Raw genomic sequence first — 24,547 nt, 5'->3', positions numbered from 1 at the left:
TGCATTGAAACACACACTTCCAGTGACCTAAACAGAATCTGTTAAAGGTCTACCTGCATGACAGACTGCCGCCAGTCACTTCAGCCAATATCACTGAGAGCAGCCAACATTATTATGATAGTAAAATACTGCAGCTATACATTGTTGATATTTTATTATAGTATTGCTGTGGCTATAAGAGGTCTTCAATCAAACATAGGCTCAGAAAGTGTTCAAAAAATGTTTTATTTAACAAATGCAGTTTAACGGCATAGCTGTATTCTATAAGAATAAATCAGTTTGCAAAAATATAAACAAATAATCATCGATCCTGCATTTCGAAAGGCGGTGTCTTCTTTAGGCCTCTTCTGGCATTGCAGATTTTGGTGGCAAGCTTCCTTCTCATCACCTGGCCGTCCATAGTAGGCCAACTGTTAGCCTTGCAGACAGATCTCAAAAATTCTACAAAAAAAAGAAAGGATATATGAATATAAATGGACATCAGAATAGGCATTGTTAAATTACTTATTGTAGAATAAATACAGGATTAACAAATGTTAAAATGTCAACCTACAAATGTGTCACTACATTTAAATGCATTTGTACACAACGGTTGAAACAGGCTTAAAAGATAGATTTGAACTGAAAATGAATCATGGTTTTCTGTGGCTGCATTCAGAAGATTTATGGTCTTTGATGGTCAAAGGGGTTAATATGTCTTTGAGGAGATGTTGAGCCAGGCACTGAGTTGGTGGGGATGGGAGACAGGACAATCATGCAGAAACAAGATTGACAGATTCATTGTGTAGATACAACAGTTTGACTTTTAAATTAGAAACTATCACACAGTTAGAAATAGAAAGCATAAGTGGATGTGGGGAAATAGTCTTTTAAACCCTTTGCTAATTAACATAACCAGAAGGTCCGGAAACACATGACCCCAGATATGCCAAGGCGCACCTTGCTTCCATGGGTGACCCAACGCCTCCTGCATCACTGATTTGTTACATACTCGAATGGACTAACAAATGTACAACCCCCCAAAGATAATACCCACTCCCTGCCTTTAATTACCCCTATTCTGCTTGGAAACCAGGAATGGCCAATGTGCAATGAATGTGAGGGGCAGGTTTTAAAATGTATTAGAAACAAATGGCTTATTAGTCTAGAATAGAATTTGTTCATGCAGTAGCGAATTGATACACCAACAGCTCTCGCGTAACGGCCACCATCTATATATGGTGTCCATTCAATGCGGAAAAGGTACTCTCAAAATTAAGTAAGTTAACTACAGTTTTTAAATTGGGAACGGTTCTGTTATGAGGGAATATCACCTTCTGTTGTGTGGATGATCCAGTGTCCATTCCCAACGACTTCTCCACTGATTCTGGTAATGAATCGGTCCTGGTAAGCGCCGACAGTGATGCCTGCAAATGATGTATTGCCAACTGATTGCGTCTTTGCGTGGCTTGTAACTGTTCTACAATTTAAAAAAAAACAAAAAAACAAAAGTTAAGGCACCTACTTACTGGCCATCAGACTAACTAACAGCGTAGACAAGAACAATAAGGCAAATTGCGCAGGATATCACACTGCGGTAACAGTGGGAGAAGACACAATTACAACTTGGTCCACTGCCCCTACCAGTGAGCAATGGTGTCAGGTGGAGATCCAGCCCAGGGAGTAACAGGGAAGGAGAACCTGAGAACCAACCAGGAAGTCGGATGGGCACCCTGACCCTGCCCAGTGAGTCAGTTGAGGGCTATCGGGTGTCACTGAAACTATTGGAATAGAGTACAGCTAGGGGGGAATGTCATAAAAGGAGGGACACAAAGCATGCAGATGTTTGGTTATTTGCCCACTTATTGACTGGCCATGCTAATCCCCATAGCCATTTACACCCAGATCCTGCGCTTGCCCCAAAATACCTTCTCATGGGAAATCTTTGAGCTCGTATTAATCAAGCCATCCCATCAAACGGTGCACTCAAAGTGCCTGCCAGTGTTTTTTTCAAAGCAGTCTTCTGAGCGTTAATAACTTAATTGGAGTAGTAAACCCACTACTGGTGTAATAGAAATGTCTTAACCAGGTCTGCCTTCAGCCACTCGATTTAGAACTGGTGCAGCAAACTTGCTGCTTCAGCTAGTTCACACTGAGACAAGTTGTGAGGTGAATAGCCAGTGCTGTGACCAGTGTAGTGCGGAACAGAGCTCCAACATTGGGCTCTTCGCTTATGTCTTGCTAGTCTCAGTTGGCAAGAGTGAGCCCCCATGTGTCAGTGCGCTCTCACCGTTCCTGCCCTTGCCATTACGCTCACAGTACTCCAATCCCAACAGGCCCAACTCACCTTCACAATATATATGAGATGATTGTAGCAGTTTTCCAGGAGGTTGAAGAAAAGTTTCTTGAGAAAGAGCCGGACGTTCAGTGCAGAGTGCCTTTATCTCGTCGTTGCCTTGGCCTCTTGCTTTTTCTTTGGGGCCCTTTGAACCTCCATCTCATGGCTGTAGTTCTTGAACTGAATGACCCAGATTCAGAAAAACAGTAATCTTCAGTTTTGAAAACGGTGATCAGACATTCTAATCCCTCGAGACCAAAGTAAAACTTCCGCTTTTCGGTGCCTTCCTGTTAAGGACAGACAGCCCTGAGGAATGAGCAATCCCCCGAAAAAGCCACCCTTTGCCCCTTAACTGTGAAATGCCCCACCTCATTCATCCCCTACCTGCTCCCTTCCCCTCAACTGCACACCTTCTCTCCTAACAGCCTCTCCAAGTGCATACTTTTCCATCAACTACCCCACCACCCCCCAACTGCCCCTTTCTCCCTCAACAGCTGCACCACCCCCTTCTCCAACTGCCTCCTTCTCCATCAACTACTCCCAGCCACCGTTCACCCCAACTACCCCCTTATCCATCAAATGCTCAACCCTCAACTGCCCACAGGACCCTACTGCCTTTTCCCCCCTCTACTGGCCCCACATCTCATTCTCCAACTGATGTTTGGGGAGAAGGGTGGTGGGTGCAGGTAAGGGAGAACCCTTACCTGCACCCACCACCCTTCTCCCCAAACTGCCCCACACACCTTCTCCCTTCAAATGCCCCACCACTTCTCCAACTGCCACATCCTCTGCTCCCTATCTGCCCCCATCCTGTTCTCCCCATTTTGCACAAATGCCCGAAACCGCCCCCCCCCTTCAACTGCCACCAGGCCCTTCGGCCTCAATTGCTCCCCACCCCTTCTCCATAAAATTCCCCCTTTTCCTTTAACTGCCCACTTCTCCCATCGGACTCATACACCCTTCTATCACACACCACGTCTCTCCCAACTACCCCCATCCCCCTTCACTGCAGTTACTCCATTAACTGCCCCGCCCCTTCAACTGCTCCATTCCATTCCCCCCAATTGTCCCTTCTCCCTCAATTGCTCCCCACCCCATCAAAGAATTCACTCCCCTTTAATAGAACCGCCCTTGGACTTACCACCTTAACCCCATACCCAAGGTCTGTTCCCCCACACTCAGCCTCAGGTGCACCCCCAACCACCCCACCCAGCCCAAAGGACAGTTGCCCCTCGCTACACTTGGCCCCAAGGATGCCCCCATCACTACACTGTACCCCAAGGATGCCCACCATCACTACACTCGGCCCAAAGACACCCCCCATCACCACAATCATCCCCAAGGACACCCCCATCACCACACTCAGCCCCAAGGATGGGCCCCCATCACCACACTCAGCCCCAAGGATGCCCCCCCATCACTACACACTTGGCCCCAAGGATGCCCCCCCATCACTACACTCTACACCAAGGACACGCCCCATCACTACACTCGGCCCCAAGGACGCCCCCCCCCAATCACTACACTCAGCCCCAAGGATATTTCCCTATCATCACCACTCAGCCCCCAGGGACACCACTGCCATCGCCACACTTGGCCCCAAGGGACACCCTCCCACACACTCACATGTACCCGCATTACATCCACCCCAGCACCAAGGGCATCAGCATAGTACCACCCCACAGATGTCTCACTTCCAAACCCAGGTCAGGACTCTCTTCACACTCAGCCAAGCCCCTCTCTCCTATAGTTGCCAGTACGATCGATTTTGCTCTGCCCACACTGCAAATCTTCATTCCAATCCCCTCCCCCACACCCTTCTGCCTGCAACTGCCCCAATCTCTTCAATTGCCCCCACTCCCCCCAACTGCCGATCCCCTTCCATCAGCGCCCATATCTTCTCCCCCAACTACCCCCACACTTGCCAACTTAATTAACCCACCACTTCTCTCCCAACTGCCCCCACCCCCACCAAATGACCCACCACTTGTTCCCCAACTGCTCTCCCCCAAATGACCAACACACCCATAAATGTCCCAGCCCTTCTCCCCAAACTTTCCTTTTTCCCCCCAATTACTCCTGTATCCCGCTTCTCTCCAACTCCCCTCTCCCCTACTGTCCCTCTTCTCCCCAAACTGCCTACCCCTTCTCAACAACGGCCCCCCTTCTCAGATGAAGGGGTAACGGTTACCGCATCCATCCACTGGCCAAAATCATTTCCAGGCTCCACGAGCTCTCGCTCGTTGCTGTGGCACACCGAGTCTCGCAATCGCTGTTGAAAGCGATGATCCCATAAATCCGTGTAACATTAGGCAGCATCCACCGCTCCAAAGAAGACAAAAATACCGACCGAATTGCCGCTGAGATTTCCCCTTGCTTGGCGCCATTTCATTACAAATCCATCGGAACCGCGCAAAGTATGCTGGGAATCGGGTGGGGAGGCGCATGCGCATACGCACGCAGAGAATGCTGGGAGTTGTAGGCAATGCTGGCGGCATCTTTATAGCTCGACTCGAGTACAGAGTCCCGAAAGCTTTGAAAAGCTATGTCTGCTCAGAGCACATCTTATTAGTTTGCATAACGCATGTAACTTTCCAAAGCTCTCAGCCAGCTGTCAGCTTGGCAAGTGAAAAGATTTTGAGTCGAGATGACATGCTTTGCAGAATCATCTGTAAATGATAATGTTCAACGTGAGCCTTCTACGTGAAGAAGAATGTGCAGGTCATTGCAAACTACCAGTATACAATGTATTTCTCTAGTGTTTCTTTCTCATATACTTTTAGAGTTTATAGGAGGATTTCCCCAGGGATTCCTTTATTAAAAGCAAACATTAGAACAAACGTACAAAGTATTTTGTCTTCGCAGTGTACACTTTTAAAAATGTAATTTAAACATTAACCCTTGATTGTGGCACAAGGCTGAAAAGATAGCTGAACAGGTTGAGTGACTGTTGTTGAAATCACTTGTTCAGCAATGACTGCCATTTCTATGGTCGTTATACACTTTTTTCTGACAATGCATACATGCCCACCCTCCATATTTAGATAGGCAACTCCAGATTTTCAGTGAAAAATATTGCTATTTTTCACGTTCACCCACCTAAAATAATTCTTTCCCCAATGCAGCGGGCCCCCAGCAACTGCCCCCATGTTGCTAGTCAGCAGTCTTATAACACATACGTATATTCCTTTCTATATTACTTTCATTCTGCGGCTTTAAATGTGTGCTTTTCAGCGCTTGCCTTACAAGCTGCGTTTGCTGGTGCCCTTCTGTCCGCCACTTCCACTGGGCTATACAGAAGTGTTCTTATTACCTCGTTGCCCTTTAACACGGGTTTCTCCACATCAGCCACTTGATGACAAAGAAGGATTTGTAGCTTTTCAGTGGGGATTTAGTGTTTCAGCTCCATCTGGCCGGCCATCTATTGTATTGTATTGTATTGTTTATTTATATAGTGCCTATACACAGGATAGTGTTTCAAAGCGTTCAAGGAGGGTGCGAACAAGGGGAAAAACAACAGTCGCTCAGAGCCCTCGAAATTCTGAGATGATAATAGTCTGCACATGCAGAGTAAGTGTGTAAAATACATGTAACGGTTGAGACACCGCAAATAGGGCGGGGGTGGTATACAGAGGGGCACAGAGAGCGGGGGTACAGCTCGGGTGGCAGGCAGGAGACGGGTGGCCACCGTCCAGCGAGTCAGGTGGCACGATGTGAGATGGGATGGCCGAGGTGTTAGCCATTTCTTCTACCCATTGCTGCAAATTGATTACCCTGAATGTTAGCGACTAGGCATTATTTACTGGAGAAATTAGTTAAGTGCATTTGGACTTGTAATTTGCACCAATAATATGCTAAATAAATGAAACCTAAACTCTGCAAAATGTTTAGCCAGATTAAAATGCTAAATAACTGCAACCAACATTGAAACTAGTTTGACATTATGTTTCCAACATTTAAATGCAGTAAAAATGTGTGCCTATGTTACTGGATTGTTTTTACAGAGATGCAAGTTGGAAAAAATCAAAAATAAATCTTCCAATGTATCCTTGCTTGTAAAGGAATCCAAAATAAATGCAGTAAAAATGTGTACTGTTGCTGAATTGGTTTTATTGAGAAACAAGTAGAAAAAAATCCTAAATAAATCCTCCACTTCAAGACTCAACAATCCTTGCTTGACAAAAAATCCCAAATAATTCCTGTAAAAATGTGTGCCTGCCAATTAGTGTAAGTTGTTTTTACTGAGAAGCAAGTCAGTAAAACAGCAACAGACATAAACGGAGTCAGATCCCTGAGAGCACACAAGCCGACAACCACACGACCACCTGGGGGGTGGAGGGGTCATGCAAACAGCCATGTGACCAAAGGGAGTGGATGGGGAGCATACAGACACACACGCGACCAAGGGGCCAGGGGTGGTGAGCATACTGACACACAGGCGATCGGGGGGGGTTGGGGAGCATACGGACACACAGGCGACCAAGGGGGGGGGGCATACGGACACACAGGCGACCAAGTGGAGCATACTGACACACAAGCGACCGGGGGGGGGAGCATACGGACACACAGACGACCAAGGGGGGAGCATACAGACACACAGGCGACCAAGGGGCGGGTTTTTCTTTTAGCATAAAGACACACAAGCGACCAGCGTACCGTGATAGACAGTTCCTTAGGAGTGGGCATACCCCCAGCAGCACCATGCCCAGCACTCCGGTGCAGGCACTGGAAACAGCCATCTTAGAATGGCAAAAATCCATGGACGTAAGGCAGGTGAAATGCAATGCGGCAACAAACAGAGCGTTATCAAAGCTCAACAGTGTTTAAACATTCTCGCTGATAAGATGTCTATGCAGGCATAATTATTGCAATGTTCAACAAAGTCGATGCGCTGACGCGCACCTCTCGTGGGAGCCCAGTGGTGAGGGGCTTACCTTTGCACCGAAGTCCGTCACGTGCATGCAGGCATAATAGTAGAGAGCCGGGGAAGAAGAAAGATACAGCCTCATGTGAATGAAGAAAGAAAGAAGAACCCAGCTGCACGCCACTGTCAAACAATGACTAAAAGTAGGTGACCTTATTATCACAAAATACATTTTGTTGTGTGTCTTGAAAGCACATTTGCAAACCACATGGAAATTAGGCTCATATTACTTTTCCTTCTGGTACTTGTAGTTTTCCAGTGCAAATGGGGAGGAGGATGGGGTGGGGCAATTCAAATTGCACTTTTTCTTTTTTGTGTTACACATATTTCTATAAGGATATGTTGGTCAACATGGTTTATCATGTGATTTGCACCTGTACCTCTTTTACTGCAATGGGCCTCTCAACTCCTGGAACTTATTAACTTCTGCCAAATATGTTTTATGAAAGGAAAATGAACTGTAACTGTGTTATGAGATTTGTATAGTCTTATTTTTTTAAATCAAAACATCCTTTCAAATTTAATGCATACCAATTTCGTCTGAACAGAGTGCAGTCTGACTACATCCTATTTGATTATTATTGAATTTGTTAAACGCTGACCGAGCTTTGAGAAACAGCAAAGCACTTTACAGAGGTATACAACAATACAGATACATAACAGAGCACTTTTTAGAGGTAACAACAGAATAGATATACAGCCGGGGGTGGTATACAGAGGGGCACAGAGGAGGGATACAGCTGTACCGGGTGGCAGTCAGGAGAGAGGCGGCCACCGTCCAGCGAGTCAGGTGGCACAATGGGAGATGGGATGGCTGGGGTGGTAGCCATTTCTTCTACCCATTGCTGCAAATTGATATACCCTGAACGCTAGTGACTAGGCATTATTTACTGGAGAAATTAGTTAAGTGCAGTTGGACTTGTAATTTGCACCGATAAAATGCTAAATAAATGAAACCTAAACTCTGCAAAATGTTTAACCAGATTAAAATGCTAAATAACTGCAACCAACGTTACAGAGAGTCTGTAGACCCAGCACAGGTTACATTTCACGGTACAGTACATGGTATGAGAACAACAGAGGGCACGAAGCACAAAACAGGTTGGAAGGGGAGGCTGTTATGAACAGCCCAGTTAAATGAAATCCTCTTCATTAACCAGCTGCACGCCTCTGTCAAACAATGACTAAAAGTAGGTGACCTTATTATCACAAAGTTTATGTTTGTCAGCTTGGTTTATCATGTGATTTGAATACGTTTTAAGCCATCTCCATCAAAACCCAAACATGTCCTCAAACTATAGCTGGGAAGATATGTGGTTAAGTACTTCAATTGCAAGACTGGACTCCAGTGATTTCACCACTTCCCTAAAGCGTCTTATCATGGGAAAATCATTTTGATCTTGCTGTCCCTGGTCTGACAACATTGGAGGTCCCTGGGAGTGATTTGTTTTGCAGGGAAGGCAATTCTAAAAAGGCCTCAGTCATGATATTGCCCCAAATGTTTCCTTGTCTCCCAGAGGGTCCGGATATCTCCCTTTCCAGTGAAGGAACCACACAAGGGGACATTCTGGGTTCATGTGTGGGGTTTTTCAGTCCAGATGGTGGACAATTTGCTATAAGGTAAGGGCAATGCTGCATATGCCAGTTGTAATACAATGGGAGGAAAGTATTCTTAAATAAATGCGTTATTCTGGCATGGTGAAGTTTGAGTTTGTTCCACAACGAACATAGAATAGCTTGGTGCCTGCTTTTGACTGGGATGGCAAAGGATTCTCACCCAGGGCGGCATGCTATGTTTAGGCCTGTGGCTTCCATTTTCCCCCAACATGGTCTCCAGCTTTACCCCTGCCACGTTGTGGATTTTGAGGGTGCCGGGTGCCTGCTTTTGACTGTGATGGCAAAGGATTCTCACCCTGGGGGTGCATGCTATGTTAAGGCATGTGGCTTCCATTTTTGCCGACCAAAATCTCAAGCTTTACCCTTACCACATTGGGGATTTTGAGGGTGCTAGGTGCCAGCTTTTGACTGGGATGGCAAAGGATTCTCACACAGGGGGTGCCTGCTATGTTTAGGCCTGTGGCTTCCATTTTTACCCAACATGGTCTCCAGCTTTACCCCTGCCACGTTGGGGAATTTGAGGGTGCTGGGTGCTCGCTTTTGACTGATGGAAAAGGATTCTCACCGAGGAGGTGCATGCTGTGTTAAGGACTGTGGCTTCCATTTTTGCTGAACAAAGTCTCAAGCTTTACCCTTGCCACATTAGGGATTTTGAGGGTGCTGGGTGCCAGCTTTTGACTGGGATGGCAAAGGATTCTCACACAGGGGGTGCATGCTATGTTTAGGCCTGTGGCTTCCATTTTCGCCAGCATAGTCAAAAAGGTGTGCTTAGCAAAGCATTCGAAAATCATTCAGCACAAGTGCAACTAAGCAAAAGCTGAATGACAATCAGTATTAGTCTGCAAATCTTCCTACAAACTCTGTGATGCTCTGAAGTAATCAGTAAGCTATCCCCAAATCATCAAGAACAAACATGTTTCATGGCAATTGCTCTTGAAGTAATCAGTAGGTCATCCCAGAATCATCCCCATATCATCAGGGACAAACATGCTTTTGCTCTTCAAGTAATCAGCAGGTCATCCCAGAATCATCTGGGACAAACCTGTTGATGCTCCTGAAGTAATCGGCAGGTCATCCCAGAATCATCCCCGAATCATCATGGTGATGCTCTTGAAGTAATCGGCAAGTCATCCTAAAGTCATCAGGAACAAAGAGTTTCCTAAAATAGGGATGATGCTGGCATCATCAGCAAGTCATCCTAAGCTCATCCCCAAATCATCACCCACCATTCTGAGACATTTGCTGATGACTTTAACAGCCTGATGACTCCTGATGATGTGGGAATGACTTCTAATGTAGTTCAATGATCATCGGATGACTCCAGGATGATCTCTAAAGTCATCCTTTTAGACCAGGGTTTGCAGGCCGACTCCTCTCACGAATGCCTTGTCTGCATGCATTCTCTCTTTCCTGGCGAATCTCTCACCGTGGCTAATTGCCTACCCCCTTCCTCTCTCAGTGGATGGACTTCTCCATCCTAGCCTCCTACCCCTCAACTCCGCCTACTTGGAGAATTCAACATGAACCTGTATGCTTCCTGGCCTGGACTTTTACGAGATCTGCAACTCTTCACTGCAGGGAAAACTCAGGATTTTCAGATCTCAGACCTCCCCCTCTGTAACCCTCTCAACAATCCTCTCCCGTGGTGATCAAGTTCTCATCTCCATAGAAGGCTAACTGCCAGCTGTTCCTCCTCAGTGGAGTTCTCCCTTTCTGTCCCTGCTCCCTGCACCGTTTCGCGTTGCAAGTACTCGCTTCCCAGCTCTCTGGTTTAGACGCGTGTTCCCTGCCTCCTCTCCTCTTCCTGCTGCCTTCAAATCAACAAATGAGCTTCAAAAGATACACAGTGTATGTACTGTGTCCGTGCGTTTGTTGTCGAATCCTGAAGTTTTTAACCACTGTTCTCCCATACAAGGGGGGGGTCAACATCTACTGCTGTTCACAGGCTGATTGTATACGGCTGAAATCTTCAAGGCATTATCAGCTTTCCTGACTGTTTTGGAACGTGTATTTGCCATCTGTTAATGCAGTCGCTCTGTGTTCATCGTCCCTTCTACTTTACAGGCTGCACTCCCCTGTTGATCACATTCTCCTCTCCAGAGCAGGCTAACTACCAGCTGCTCCTCCTCAGAGGCGTTCTTCTTTTGTTTCCCTGCTCCCTGCAGTTTCGCGTTGCAAGTACTCGCTTCCCAGATCTCTGGTTTAGAAGCGTGTTATGCCTTCTCTCCTCTTCCCGCTGCCTTCAAATCAACAAATGAGCTCCAAAAGATACACATTGCTCAGAATGCTTTATAACACCCATTATTCATCATATAGCCGTAACCCGCTAGACGTATTGAAATGTGCTGTAAACTAGCAAAATCAGCTATAAAATGTACTTTCCTTGCGTTTTTGTAAATGCGAATTCTGATGGGTTCCCATGTATGTACTGTGTCCGTGCGTTTGTTGTCGAATCCTGAAGTTTTTAACCACTGTTCTCCCATACAAGGGGGGTTCAACATCTACTGCTGTTCACAGGCTGAATGTATACGGCTGAAATCTTCAAGGCATTATCAGCTTTCCTGACTGTTTTGGAACATGTATTTGCCATCTGTTAATGCAGTCGCCTTGTGGTCATCCTCCCTTTTAGTTTACAGGCTGCACTCCCTTGGTGATCACATTCTCCTCTCCAGAGCCGGCTAACTACCAGCTGCTCCTCCTCAGAGGCGTTCCTTCTTTCTATCCCTGCTCCCTGCACCGTTTCGCGTTGCATGTACTCGCTTCCCACCTCTCTGCTTTAGATGCGTGTTCCCTGCCTTCTCTCCTCTTCCAACAGCCTTCCAATGAGCTCCACAAGATAGTGTTCAGAATGCTTCATAACCCCATTATTCAACATATAGCTGTAACCCGCTAGACGTATTGAAACGTGCTAAAAACTAGCAAAAATAGCTAGAAAGTACTTCCCTCGCGTTTTTGTAAATGCGAATTCTGGTGGGTTCCCATGTTGTATGTACTGTGTCCGTGCGTTTGTTGTCGAATCCTGAAGTTTTTAACCACTGTTCTCCCTTACTAGGGGGGGGGGGGTCAACATCTGCTGTTCACAGGCTGACTGTATACGGCTGAAATCTTCAATGCATTATCAACTTTCCTGACTGTTTTGGAACGTGTATTTGCCATCTGTTAATGCAGTCGCCCTGTGTTCATCGTCCGTTCTAGTTTACAGGCTGCACTCCCCTGGTGATCACATTCTCCTCTCCAGAGCAGGCTACCAGCTGCTCCTCCTCATAGGCGTTCATCCTTTCTGTCCCAGCTCCCTGCACCGATTCGCGTTGCATGTACTCGCTTCCCAGCTCTCTGGTTTAGATGCGTGTTCCCTGCCTTCTCTCCTCTTCCTACAGCCTTCCAATGAGCTCCACAAGATAGTGTTCAGAATGCTTTATAACACCCATTATTCAACATATAGCCGTAACCCGCTAGACGTATTGAAACGTGCTAAAAACTAGCAAAAACAGCTAGAAAATGTACTTTCCTCGCGTTTTGGTAAATGCGAATTCTGGTGGATTCCCATTTTGTACTCTGTTCGTGCAGTTCAGTCGAATCCTGTTCTTTTGAACCACTCTTCTCCCATAAAAGGGAGGATCAAGATGTGTTGTTCACAGGCTGAATTTATACTGCTGAAATGCTCGCTTCCCTGCTGTCTGGTTTAGACGCGTGTACCCTGCATTTACCAAAACGCGAGGGAAGTACATTTTCTAGCTGTTTTTGCTAGTTTCTAGCACGTTTCAATACGTCTAGCGGGTTACAGCTATATGTTGAATAATGGGTGTTATAAAGCATTCTGAACACTATCTTGTGGAGCTCATTGGAAGGCTGTAGGAAGAGGAGAGAAGGCAGGAAACACGCACCTCAACCAGAGAGCTGGGAAGCGAGTACATGCAACGCGAAACGGTGCAGGGAGCAGAGACAGAAAGGATGAACCCCTATGAGGAGGAGCAGCTGGTAGTTAGCCTGCTCTGGAGAGGAGAATGTGATCACCAGGGGAGTGCAGCCTGTAAACTAAAAGGGAGGATGACCACAAGGCGACTGCATTAACAGATGGCAAATACACGTTCCAAAACAGTCAGGAAAGCTGATAATGCCTTGAAGATTTCAGCCGTATACATTCAGCCCGTGAACAGCAGTAGATGTTGACCCCACCCCCCTTGTATGGGAGAACAGTGGCTAAAAACTTCAGGATTCGACAACAAATGCACGCACACAGTACATACATGGGAACCCATCAAAATTCGCATTTACAAAAACGCGAGGAAAGTACATTGTCTAGCTGGTTTTGCTAGTTTACAGCACATTTCAATACGTCTAGCGGGTTACGGCTATATGATGAATAATGGGTGTTATAAAGCATTCTGGGCACTGTGTATCTTTTGGAGCTCATTTGTTGATTTGAAGGCAGTGGGAAGAGAGAAGGTAGGGAACACGCTTCTAAACCAGAGAGCTGGGAAGCGAGTACTTGCAACGCGAAACTGTGCAGGGAGCAGGGACAGAAAGGAAGAACGGCTCTAAGGAGGAACAGCTGTTAGTTAGCCTTCTTTGGGGAAGAGAACGTGATCACCACGGGAGTGCAGCCTTGAAACAAGAAGGGACGATGAAAACATGGTGACTGGAATAACAGATGGCAAATACACTTTCCAGAACAGTCGGTTTACCCCATAATGCATTGAAGATTTCAGCAGTATACATTCAGCCTGTGAACAGTAGATTTTGATCCCCCCCCTCCCCTTGTATGGGTGACGAATGGTTAAAAACATCAGGATTCGACTGAACAAATGCACGAACAGAGTACAAAATGGGAATCCACAAGAATTCGCATTTACCAAAACGCGAGGAAAGAACATTTTCTAACTATTTTTGCTAGTTTTTAGCACTTTTCAATACGTCTTGCGGGTTACAGCTATATCTTGAATAATGGGTGTTATAAAGCATTCTGAGCACCGTGTATCTTTTGAAGCTCATTTGTTGATTTGAAGGCAGCGGGAAGAGGAGAGAAGGAAGGGAACACGCGTCTAAACCAGAGAGCTGGGAAGCGAGTGTTTGCAACGCGAAACGGTGCAGGGAGCAGGGACAGAAAGGGAGAACTCCACTGAGGAGGAACAGCTGGTAGTTAGCCTTCTTTGGAGATGAGAACTTGATCACCACGGGAGAGGATTGTTGAGAGGGTTACAGAGGGGGAGGTCTGGGATCAGAAAATCCTGAGTATTCCCTGCAGTGTGTAGGGCCAGCGACATGTAGAGTTGCAGATCTCGTAAAAGTCCAGGTCAGGAAGCATACAGGTTCATGTTGAATTCTCCAAGTAGGCGGAGTTGAGTGGTAGGAGGCTAGGATGGAGAAGTCCATCCACTGAGAGAGGAAGGGGTTAGGCAAAAAGCCACGGTGAGTGAATGGCCAGGAAAGAGAGAATGCATGCAGACAAGGCATTCGTGAGAGGAGTCGGCCTGCAAAGGAAAGCTATTTACTACAGTAATCAAGGATACTCCCCTCAAGAACGGTTGGATCTGGGCATGGAGAGGAACTTGTCATCAGGGAGGAAAGTTTCAAAGCTCGAGACAGCGCTGGCCGTCAACCATGTCTCGTTTAGACCAAGGACATCAAGGTCAAGTTCTTCCAGGAAATGGCAGATGTAAGATGAGTGTTTGAAACTGAGTGAGAGTTGAGAGTGGGGAGGGGTACAAATCAGTAATCCCTGCTGAGGTGTAGAGGGAGCCTGACCTAGGGCAGATGAGGACGGAGAGAGGAAAGGAAGCAGAAGAAGGGAGAGAAGAGACAGCAGGAGTGCATGATCAATCCGGGAGCTAGGAGTGGTGAGAAGGTTAGACGGGGAGGTCTGAGTCTCAGGTTTGGAATGGGAAGTTCGATATCACATGTCATGCTATAGGAAGAGTCTCAGGATTGGAATGGGAAGGAGTTGGATATGACATCTCGTTATAGGGAGGGTCTCAGGTTTGGTATTAGAAGCACTGAGATATCAAATCACATCCTTTAGGAAGGGACTCGAGTTTGGTATTTTAAGGAGTGAGATAGTAAATCTCATCCTATCGGAAGGGTCTCGGGTTTGGTATTGGAAGAAATGAGATTTCAAATCTCAGGCTGTGGGAATGGTCTCGGGTTTGGTATTGGAAGGGGTGAGAAATCAAGTTTCATGCTACAGGAAGGGTAACAAGTTTGGAATGGGAAGGAGTTGGATATCACATATGCTACGGGAAGGGGCTCAGGTTTGATTAGAAGCATTGATTAGAAGCATAGAGATATCACATCTCATGCTATAGGGAGGGTCTCAGTTTTGATATTAGAAGCATTGAGATATCACATATGCTATTGGAAGGGTCTCAGTATTGGAATTGGAAGGAGTTGGATATCACATCTCATGCTATAGGGAGGTTCTCAGGTTTGATATTAGAAGCATTGAGATATCAAATATGCTATTGGAAGGGTCTCAGTATTGGAATTGGAAGGAGTTGGATATCACATCTCATGCTATCGGAAGGGTCTCATGTTTGGAATGGGAAGGAGTTGGATATCACATATGCTATAGGAAGTGTCTCAGGTTTGGAATGGGAATGAGTTGGATATCACATATGTTATAGGAAGGGTCTCAGGTTTGGTATAAGCATTGAGATATCACTTCTCTGCTATCGGAAGTGGCTCAGGATTCGAATGGGAAGGAGTTGGATATCCCATCTCATGTTATAGGACGGGTCTCTGGTTTGGTATAAGCATTGAGATATCACATCTCATGCTATAGGAAGGGTCTCAGGATTGGAATGGGAAGGATTTCGATATCACATCTCATGCTATAGGAAGGGTCTCAGGTTTGGTATACGCATGGAGATATCACTTCTCACACTATAGGAAGGGTCTCAGGATTGGAAAAGGAAGGAGTTGGATATCACATCTCATGTTATAGGAAGGATCTCAGGTTTGGTATTAGAAGCATTCAGATATCACATCTCATGCTATCAGAAGGGTCTCAGGATTGGAATGGGAATGAGTTGGATATCACATCTCATGCTAAAGGGAGGGTCTCAGGTTTGGAAGGGGAAGGATTTGGATATCACATCTCATGTTATCAGAAGGATCTCAGGTTTGGTATTAGAAGTATTGAGATATCATATCTCATGCTATAGGAAGGGTCTCAGGACTGGAATGGGAAGGAGTTGGATATCACATCTCATGCTAAAGGAAGGGTCTCAGGTTTGGTAGAAGCATTGAGATATCACATCTCCTGCTATAGGAAGGGTCTTAGGATTGGAATGGGAAGGACTTAGATATCACATATCATGCTATAGGGAGGGTCTCAGTTTTGATATTAGAAGCATTGAGATATCACATCTCATGCTATAGGAAGGGTCTCAGGATTGGAATGGGAAGGATTTGGATATCACATCTCATGTTATAGGACGGGTCTCAGGTTTGGTATTAGAAGCATTGAGATATCAAGTCTCATGGTATAGGAAGGGTCTCAGAATTGGAATGGGAAGGAGTTGGATATCACATCTCATGCCATAGTATGGGTCTCAGGTTTGGTAGAAGCATTGGGATATCACATCTCATGCTATCGGAAGGGTATCAGGATTGGAATGAGAATGAGTTGGATATCACATCTCATGCTAAAGGGAGGGTCTCAGGTTTGGAAGGGGAAGGATTTGGATATCACATCTCATGTTATCAGAAGGATCTCAGGTTTGGTATTAGAAGTATTGAGATATCATATCTCATGCTATAGGAAGGGTCTCAGGACTGGAATGGGAAGGAGTTGGATATCGCATCTCATGCTAAAGGAAGGGTCTCAGGTTTGGTAGAAGCATTGAGATATCACATCTCCTACTATAGGAAGGGTCTTAGGATTGGAATGGGAAGGACTTAGATATCAAATATCATGCTATAGGGAGGGTCTCAGTTTTGATATTAGAAGCATTGAGATTTCACATCTCATGCTATAGGAAGGGTCTCAGGATTGGAATGGGAAGGATTTGGATATCACATCTCATGTTATAGGACGGGTCTCAGGTTTGGTATTAGAAGCATTGAGATATCAAGTCTCATGGTATAGGAAGGGTCTCAGAATTGGAATGGGAAGGAGTTGGATATCACATCTCAAGCTATAGGAAGGGTCTCAGGATTGGAATGGGAAGGAGTTTGATATCACATCTCATGCCATAGTATGGGTCTCAGGTTTGGTAGAAGCATTGGGATATCACATCTCATGCTATCGGAAGGGTATCAGGATTGGATTTGGAAGGAGTTGGATATCCCATCTCATGCTATAGGAAGGGTCTCAGGTTGGAATGGGAAGGAGTTGGATATCACATCTCATGTTATAGGAAGGGTCTCAGGATTGGAATGGGAAGGAGTTGGATATCCCATCTCATGTTATAGGACGGGTCTCTGGTTTGGTATAAGCATTGAGATATCACATCTCATGCTATAGGAAGGGTCTCAGGATTGGAATGGGAAGGATTTGGATATCCCATCTCATGCTATAGGAAGGGTCTCGGGTTTGGTATAAGCATGGAGATATCACTTCTCATGCTATAGGAAGGGTCTCAGGATTGGAATGGGAAGGAGTTGGATATCACATCTCATGTTATAGGAAGGATCTCAGGTTTGGTATTAGAAGCATTGAGACATCACATCTCATGCTATGGGAAGGGTCTCAGGATTAGAATGGGAAGGACTTGGATATCCCATCTCATGTTATAGGAAGGGTCTCAGGTTTGGTATTAGAAGCATTGAGATATCACATCTCATGCTATAGGAAGGGTCTCAGGATTGGAATGGGAAGGACTTGGATGTCAGATCTCATGCTATAGGGAGGGTCTCAAGTTTGATATTAGAAGCATTGAGATAACAAATCTCATGATATCGGAAGGGTGTCAGGATTGGGATGGGAAGGAGTTGGATATCACATCTCATGATAAAGGAAGGGTCTAAGGTTTGGAAGGGGAAGGATTTGGATATCACATCTCATGTTATAGGACGGGTCTCAGGTTTGGTATTAGAAGCATTGAGATATCAAGTCTCATGGTATAGGAAGGGTCTCAGAATTGGAATGGGAAGGAATTGGATATCACATCTCAAGCTATAGGAAGGGTCTCAGGTTTGGTATACGCATGGAGATATCACTTCTCATGCTATAGGAAGGGTCTCAGGATTGGAATGGGAAGGAGTTGGATATTACATCTCATGCTATAGGAAGGGTCTCAGGTTTGGTATAAGCATGGAGATATCACTTCTCATGCTATAGGTAGGGTCTCAGGATTGGAATGGGAAGGAGTTGGATATCACATCTCATGTTATAGGAAGGATCTCAGGTTTGGTATTAGAAGCATTGAGACATCACATCTCATGCTATGGGAAGGGTCTCAGGATTGGAATGGGAAGGAGTTGGATATCACATCTCATGCTATAGGAAGGGTCTCAGGTTTGGTATAAGCATTGAGATATCACATCTCATGCTATAGAAAGGGTCTCAGGATTGGAATGGGAAGGAGTTGTATATGACATCTCAGGCCATAGCAAGGGTCTCAGGTTTGGTATAAGCATTGAGATATCACATCTCTGCTATCGGAAGGGTCTCAGGATTGGAATGGGAAGGAGTTGGATATCCCATCTCATGTTATACGAAGGGTCTCAGGTTTGGTATTAGAAGCATTGAGATATCACATCTCATGCTATAGGAAGGGTCTCAGGACTGGAATGGGAAGGAGTTGGATATCATATCTCATGCTAAAGGAAGGGTCTCAGGTTTGGTAGAAGCATTGAGATATCACATCTCCTGCTATAGGAAGGGTCTTAGGATTGGAATGGGAAGGACTTAGATATCACATATCATGCTATAGGGAGGGTCTCAGTTTTGATATTAGAAGCATTGAGATATCAAGTCTCATAGTATAGGAAGGGTCTCAGAATTGGAATGGGAAGGAGTTGGATATCACATCTCAAGCTATAGGAAGGGTCTGAGGATTGGAATGGGAAGGAGTTTGATATCACATCTCATGCCATAGTATGGGTCTCAGGTTTGGTAGAAGCATTGGGATATCACATCTCATGCTATCGGAAGGGTATCAGGATTGGATTTGGAAGGAGTTGGATATCCCATCTCATGCTATAGGAAGGGTCTCAGGTTGGAATGGGAAGGAGTTGGATATCACATCTCATGTTATAGGACGGGTCTCTGGTTTGGTATAAGCATTGAGATATCACATCTCATGCTATAGGAAGGGTCTCAGGATTGGAATGGGAAGGATTTGGATATCACATCTCATGCTATAGGAAGGGTCTCGGGTTTGGTATAAGCATGGAGATATCACTTCTCATGCTATAGGAAGGGTCTCAGGATTGGAATGGGAAGGAGTTGGATATCACATCTCATGTTATAGGAAGGATCTCAGGTTTGGTATTAGAAGCATTGAGACATCACATCTCATGCTATGGGAAGGGTCTCAGGATCAGAATGGGAAGGACTTGGATATCCCATCTCATGTTATAGGAAGGGTCTCAGGTTTGGTATTAGAAGCATTGAGATATCACATCTCATGCTATAGGAAGGGTCTCAGGATTGGAATGGGAAGGACTTGGATGTCAGATCTCATGCTATAGGGAGGGTCTCAAGTTTGATATTAGAAGCATTGAGATAACAAATCTCATGATATCGGAAGGGTGTCAGGATTGGGATGGGAAGGAGTTGGATATCACATCTCATGATAAAGGAATGGTCTAAGGTTTGGAAGGGGAAGGATTTGGATATCACATCTCAAGCTATAGGAAGGGTCTCAGGTTTGGTATACGCATGGAGATATCACTTCTCATGCTATAGGAAGGGTCTCAGGATTGGAATGGGAAGGAGTTGGATATTACATCTCATGCTATAGGTAGGGTCTCAGGTTTGGTATAAGCATGGAGATATCACTTCTCATGCTATAGGTAGGGTCTCAGGATTGGAATGGGAAGGAGTTGGATATCACATCTCATGTTATAGGAAGGATCTCAGGTTTGGTATTAGAAGCATTGAGACATCACATCTCATGTTATGGGAAGGGTCTCAGGATTGGAATGGGAAGGAGTTGGATATCACATCTCATGCTATAGGAAGGGTCTCAGGTTTGGTATAAGCATTGAGATATCACATCTCATGCTATAGGAAGGGTCTCAGGATTGGAATGGGAAGGAGTTGTATATGACATCTCAGGCCATAGCAAGGGTCTCAGATTTGGTATAAGCATTGAGGTATCACATCTCTGCTATCAGAAGGGTCTCAGGATTGGAATGGGAAGGAGTTGGATATCCCATCTCATGTTATAGGAAGGGTCTCAGGTTTGGTATTAAAAGCATTGAGATATCACATCTCATGCTATAGGAAGGGTCTCAGGATTGGAATGGGAAGGACTTGGATGTCAGATCTCATGCTATAGGGAGGGTCTCAAGTTTGATATTAGAAGCATTGAGATAACAAATCTCATGATATCGGAAGGGTGTCAGGATTGGAATGGGAAGGAGTTGGAAATCACATCACATGATAAAGGAAGGGTCTAAGGTTTGGAAGGGGAAGGATTTGGATATCACATCTCATGTTATAGGACGGGTCTCAGGTTTGGTATTAGAAGCATTGAGATATCAAGTCTCATGGTATAGGAAGGGTCTCAGAATTGGAATGGGAAGGAGTTGGATATCACATCTCAAGCTATAGGAAGGGTCTCAGGATTGGAATGGGAAGGAGTTTGATATCACATCTCATGCCATAGTATGGGTCTCAGGTTTGGTAGAAGCATTGGGATATCACATCTCATGCTATCGGAAGGGTATCAGGATTGGATTTGGAAGGAGTTGGATATCCCATCTCATGCTATAGGAAGGGTCTCAGGTTGGAATGGGAAGGAGTTGGATATCACATCTCATGTTATAGGAAGGGTCTCAGGATTGGAATGGGAAGGAGTTGGATATCCCATCTCATGTTATAGGACGGGTCTCTGGTTTGGTATAAGCATTGAGATATCACATCTCATGCTATAGGAAGGGTCTCAGGATTGGAATGGGAAGGAGTTGGATATCACAGCTCAAGCTATAGGAAGGGTCTCAGGATTGGAATGGGAAGGAGTTTGATATCACATCTCATGCCATAGTATGGGTCTCAGGTTTGGTAGAAGCATTGGGATATCACATCTCATGCTATCGGAAGGGTATCAGGATTGGATTTGGAAGGAGTTGGATATCCCATCTCATGCTATAGGAAGGGTCTCAGGTTGGAATGGGAAGGAGTTGGATATCACATCTCATGTTATAGGAAGGGTCTCAGGATTGGAATGGGAAGGAGTTGGATATCCCATCTCATGTTATAGGACGGGTCTCTGGTTTGGTATAAGCATTGAGATATCACATCTCATGCTATAGGAAGGGTCTCAGGATTGGAATGGGAAGGAGTTGGATATCACATCTCATGTTATAGGAAGGATCTCAGGTTTGGTATTAGAAGCATTGAGACATCACATCTCATGCTATGGGAAGGGTCTCAGGATTAGAATGGGAAGGACTTGGATATCCCATCTCATGTTATAGGAAGGGTCTCAGGTTTGGTATTAGAAGCATTGAGATATCACATCTCATGCTATAGGAAGGGTCTCAGGATTGGAATGGGAAGGACTTGGATGTCAGATCTCATGCTATAGGGAGGGTCTCAAGTTTGATATTAGAAGCATTGAGATAACAAATCTCATGATATCGGAAGGGTGTCAGGATTGGAATGGGAAGGAGTTGGATATCACATCTCATGATAAAGGAAGGGTCTAAGGTTTGGAAGGGGAAGGATTTGGATATCACATTTCATGTTAGAGGAAGGATCTCAGGTTTGGTATTAGAGGCATTGAGATATCACATCTCATGCTATAGAAAGGTTCTCAGGATTGGAATGGGAAGGAGTTGGATATCACATCTCAAGCTATAGGAAGGGTCTCAGGTTTGGTATAAGCATTGAGATATCACATCTCATGCTATAGGAAGGGTCTCAGGATTGGAATGGGAAGAAGTTGAATATCACATCTCATGCTATAGGAAGGGTCTCAGGTTTGGTATAAGCATTGAGATATCACATCTCATGCTATAGGAAGGGTCTCAGGATTGGAATGGGAAGGAGTTGTATATGACATCTCATGCCATAGGAAGGGTCTCAGGTTTGGTATAAGCATTGAGATATCACATCTCATGCTATAGGAAGTGTCTCAGGATTGGAATTGAAAGGAGTTGGATATCCCATCTCATGTTATAGGACGGGTCTCAGGTTTGTTATTAGAATCATTGAGATATCATATTGCATGCAGTAGGAAGGGTCTAAGGATTGGAATGGGAAGGACTTGGATATCACATCTCATGCTATAGGTAGGCTCTCAGGTTTGGAAAAGGAAGGAGTTGGATATCACATTTCATGTTAGGGGAAGGGTCTCAGGTTTGGTATTAGAGGCATTGAGATATCACATCTCATGCTATAGGAAGGGTCTCAGGTTTGATATAAGCATTGAGATATCACATCTCATGCTATAGGAAGGGTCTCAGGATTGGAATGGGAAGGAGTTGGATATCACATTTGATGTTATAGGAAGGATCTCAGGTTTGGTATTAGAAGCATTGAGACATCACATCTCATGCTATGGGAAGGGTCTCAGGATTGGAATGGGAAGGAGTTGGATATCACATCTCATGCTATAGGAAGGGTCTTAGGTTTGGTATAAGCATTGAGATATCACATCTCATACTATAGGAAGGGTCTCAGGATTGGAATGGGAAGGAGTTGTATGTGACATCTCATGCCATAGGAAGGGTCTCAGGTTTGGTATAAGCATTGAGATATCACATCTCTGCTATCGGAAGGGTCTCAGGATTGGAATGGGAAGGAGTTGGATATCCCATCTCATGTTATAGGAAGAGTCACAGGTTTGGTATTAGAAGCATTGAGATATCACATCTCATGCTATCGGAAGGGTATCAGGATTGGATTTGGAAGGAGTTGAATATCCCATCTCATGCTATAGGAAGGGTCTCAGGTTGGAATGGGAAGGAGTTGGATATCACATCTGATGTTATAGGAAGGGTCTCAGGATTGGAATGGGAAGGACTTGGATATCACATCTCATGCTATAGGAAGGGTCTCAGGATTGGAATGGGAAGGATTTGGATATCACATCTCATGTTATAGGACGGGTCTCAGGTTTGGTATTAGAAGCATTGAGATATCAAGTCTCATGGTATAGGAAGGGTCTCAGAATTGGAATGGGAAGGAGTTGGATATCACATCTCAAGCTATAGGAAGGGTCTCAGGATTGGAATGGGAAGGAGTTTGATATCACATCTCATGCCATAGTATGGGTCTCAGGTTTGGTAGAAGCATTGGGATATCACATCTCATGCTATCGGAAGGGTATCAGGATTGGATTTGGAAGGAGTTGGATATCCCATCTCATGCTAAAGGAAGGGTCTCAGGTTGGAATGGGAAGGAGTTGGATATCACATCTCATGTTATAGGAAGGGTCTCAGGATTGGAATGGGAAGGAGTTGGATATCCCATCTCATGTTATAGGACGGGTCTCTGGTTTGGTATAAGCATTGAGATATCACATCTCATGCTATAGGAAGGGTCTCAGGATTGGAATGGGAAGGATTTGGATATCCCATCTCATGCTATAGGAAGGGTCTCGGGTTTGGTATAAGCATGGAGATATCACTTCTCATGCTATAGGAAGGGTCTCAGGATTGGAATGGGAAGGAGTTGGATATCACATCTCATGTTATAGGAAGGATCTCAGGTTTGGTATTAGAAGCATTGAGACATCACATCTCATGCTATGGGAAGGGTCTCAGGATTAGAATGGGAAGGACTTGGATATCCCATCTCATGTTATAGGAAGGGTCTCAGGTTTGGTATTAGAAGCATTGAGATATCACATCTCATGCTATAGGAAGGGTCTCAGGATTGGAATGGGAAGGACTTGGATGTCAGATCTCATGCTATAGGGAGGGTCTCAAGTTTGATATTAGAAGCATTGAGATAACAAATCTCATGATATCGGAAGGGTGTCAGGATTGGGATGGGAAGGAGTTGGATATCACATCTCATGATAAAGGAAGGGTCTAAGGTTTGGAAGGGGAAGGATTTGGATATCACATCTCATGTTATAGGACGGGTCTCAGGTTTGGTATTAGAAGCATTGAGATATCAAGTCTCATGGTATAGGAAGGGTCTCAGAATTGGAATGGGAAGGAATTGGATATCACATCTCAAGCTATAGGAAGGGTCTCAGGTTTGGTATACGCATGGAGATATCACTTCTCATGCTATAGGAAGGGTCTCAGGATTGGAATGGGAAGGAGTTGGATATTACATCTCATGCTATAGGAAGGGTCTCAGGTTTGGTATAAGCATGGATATATCACTTCTCATGCTATAGGTAGGGTCTCAGGATTGGAATGGGAAGGAGTTGGATATCACATCTCATGTTATAGGAAGGATCTCAGGTTTGGTATTAGAAGCATTGAGACATCACATCTCATGCTATGGGAAGGGTCTCAGGATTGGAATGGGAAGGAGTTGGATATCACATCTCATGCTATAGGAAGGGTCTCAGGTTTGGTATAAGCATTGAGATATCACATCTCATGCTATAGAAAGG

The 24,547-nt window shown here is 45.0% G+C and overlaps 1 long non-coding RNA gene across 5 annotated transcripts; it reads right to left on the bottom strand.

Moving 5' to 3' along the window:
• Window positions 1–206: 206 nt before the first annotated feature.
• On the bottom strand, window positions 207–4,715 carry LOC138504187 (uncharacterized). Of its 5 annotated transcripts, none has more exons than XR_011279791.1 (4): window positions 4,664–4,715; window positions 2,327–2,497; window positions 1,314–1,459; window positions 207–441 (listed from the first exon to the last, which is right to left on the bottom strand). It is a non-coding gene; the product is annotated as an uncharacterized lncRNA (long non-coding RNA). The 5 variants fall into 5 exon arrangements; XR_011279794.1 differs by having other exon boundaries at window positions 4,668–4,682; XR_011279792.1 differs by lacking the exon at window positions 4,664–4,715 and adding an exon at window positions 4,509–4,647.
• Between the last annotated feature and the right edge of the window lie 19,832 nt (window positions 4,716–24,547).

This window comes from Ambystoma mexicanum, chromosome 11 (assembly GCF_040938575.1).
Source record: "Ambystoma mexicanum isolate Mex_15411 chromosome 11, UKY_AmexF1_1, whole genome shotgun sequence".
In the NCBI taxonomy this organism is placed as follows: Eukaryota; Metazoa; Chordata; class Amphibia; order Caudata; family Ambystomatidae; genus Ambystoma; species Ambystoma mexicanum.
This window is presented reverse-complemented; position numbering and strand designations above follow the sequence as displayed.